Source organism: Morone saxatilis, unplaced genomic scaffold (assembly GCF_004916995.1).
Source record: "Morone saxatilis isolate NCDOM2014 unplaced genomic scaffold, NCSU_SB_2.0 Contig21, whole genome shotgun sequence".
Taxonomy (NCBI): domain Eukaryota; kingdom Metazoa; phylum Chordata; class Actinopteri; family Moronidae; genus Morone; species Morone saxatilis.
Genome location: NW_023339774.1, coordinates 20,474,241 through 20,477,129, shown reverse-complemented (window position 1 = coordinate 20,477,129; position 2,889 = coordinate 20,474,241).

Sequence of the window (2,889 nt, the reverse complement as noted above, 5' to 3'; positions counted from 1 at the left end):
AATACTCAAGTTTGACTTAAAACTTAAAATATTAGTGAAGACAGTTGTGTACAAGTACCACTGAATACGATTAGATGATTGACTAAATATTTATTGGCATTTATTTAGATTTTTTAAAGTAATTTCTGATGCAAAAACTTGGTTCCAGCTTCTCAAATATGAAGATTTGCTGCCATTTCTTTAAATTATTTCAATTTATTCGTTATAATTTTGATGTTTGGACTGTTGGTTTGTCGCTTTGGGCTCGACTGAAACAATTAATCGATTAATGGAGAAAATAATCAGCAGATGAATCCATAATGAAAATATTAATTAGTTGCAGTCTGATACAAAATACTTAAAAATGAGCTCCAACCAACTGCAACGGTAAAATCCTGTTTTTATATTAATACATCAGTCATAATAATCTAATGAAATCATATATCAGTGGTTCCCAACCTTTCTATCATTGAATAAACTCACTAAGGACATAATCTATAGATATTTTATATTATATTAAATATAACAACAAGAACAGCTGAACAGTGAACTCAACAACTGCAGGAAGTTTGTGTAAAACGAGCGATTTGGATCAATTCTGAGCAGATTATTTCCTGTGAATATTGATCAGAGATGAGTTTTCCTGATATTTTTAGTCTGTATTATGTTTTTGTTTTGTTTTTAACAATCAAACAGACTTAATAGGCTTCTTTTTGATAAATTCAGTGTTTTCTTCTCTTCATCATCAGCTTTTTAATTGTTTTCTCACGCAGGATGAGTGAAAGCTCTGTGAATATAACTTGTGTTCACGACTTTAAAGTTTAAATCTTAAAATAACAATTCAATTTAATTTGTTTTAATGGTAATGAAGGAAATGCTGTTATCTAGGCCTACTGTGTATATATTTAAAGTTTTATTATAAGAAGGCCCCCAAGTTGGGAACCACTGTCACATACAACAGTCACAGGGGACATTTATCGATTACTTTTACTTTTAATACTTTAAGTAATGTACATTTTCTCTTCTTATACTTACATACTTTTATTTAAGTAACATTTGTAATGTATAGGACTTAATATTTCTAGTGTGGTTGGTGCTTTTACTTAAGTTAATGATACTGAAATAGCTGAAATACGAACCTCTACTTCTTCTGACATCTGCACAAGAAAACTTTATTTCAAACAGTAACACATGTGATATTTTGACAGGAACAGTAAAAAACTCAGCCACAGATGATATCTCCTTTTGATCAGCACCTTGGGAACATTTCAGACATTATTTTAAACAGTTTTATTGATGCATAAACACACTGTTTGTCACTGTAATGAGTTTATCCGTCTTTTTTTTTCCCCTCCTCCTTCCCATTTCTTTCCCAGTTACAGTACCACCTGCTGCTCCTGCAGGACAGAGTTATCAGCAGCCTCATTTCAGCACACTCGCTCCATGCTGTGTAAATGATTTAGGCCCCCTGGTTGAAAATCTTTACTATTGTCTCATTTTACCCTGCAGACAGCGCAGTTGAAGCGCAGTAATGACTGAGCCTATTCACTCAGCATGGTGGTAACAGCAGGTGGGCTGAGGGAGGAAGACAAGCAGCGCAGGCACACTGTCTTGAATAAGATACCTGCTTACAACTGAGGTTTTATTCATTTTTCTTTTAACACATTTCTCCTTTCCCTGTACATTACATTTAAATTTCATTATGTTAATAAGGTTCTTATCTTTTCTTTGCTGAGAGTACAAACATTTAATCAAGACACCTCATTAATTCTACAGCACTGTGGCTGCTGTTCTCATTGTCTAGGCTAAGACTGCAGCGTCGGTCCGTCAGTCCACAGTGTTCTCACTCCCAGCTCGTCAAATATAGCAGCAGGTTTGGGAGGGTTACTTTAAAAATGTAATCCCAGGAGCATCTCACCTGGTACAGCTGGGGCTCCATGGACCAAGGCTGAGTCCTTGCTGCAATGGTCATAGGTTCGACTCCGACCTGTGGCCCTTTCCCCCTCTCTCTCCCACATTTTCTGTCACAAAAAACATTTCCTGTATCACAATATTAAAGTAATGCAACTTGATTATCTCAACACCAAATACGTAAATAAAACCATGTCAGTGCAAGTATATTCAACAACACACACAATAAAGTTAGGGTAACATATAAAGTCAAATAAAACTATGCAGTTGCTTCAACAGCACATTAAAAGAAAAGAAAAAGCTATTGTGGTCAGGAAACAAAACTGTGCATCAATAAATGAACGACATCCTGGTGTTTGGTTCCTTCCTGGAGTTCAATTAGTCAGTGAATTCACAAGAACACATTTACTCATTTCCTGTTTATGTAACCTGAAGACTTTAAAACATTACTTGGTAGGTGATTGGATGATTCTGTCACCATCTATCACATGAAATCTTCAGACCAACCAACCAATCAGATCAATGAACTATATAACATAGTCAAACACTTACCAAAAGTCAGAGCGAAAACATATTTTCTTCCTTCCAGTTCTGATATAACTGATGCTAGAAGCATCTACGCTAACCCCTTTAGCAGCCACCATTGTTGTTTTTCAATAAACAGTCGGTTCTCGATGCGTCACACTTCCTCATCGGACGCTGACTGGTCTAAACGAGTGGTTTTCAACCTGGTGGTCGAGACCCCCACTAGGGGTCGACAAAGCTTCATAAGGGGTCACGAGGCCTTTTTGATTTTAAGACATGCTAGTAAAATATACATAGTAGGCCGATATATCAGCATGGAATCACTTCTGTGAAGAAATGTAAATGTAAATTGTTTAGTAAAGTGTCTGATAGAACAATGGCGAAGCATCAGGGATAAGAAAACACTGAATTTGTCGAAAAAGAAGCCCATCAATAGAGATAAATACATAATAAAGACAGAGAATTGTATAAAAA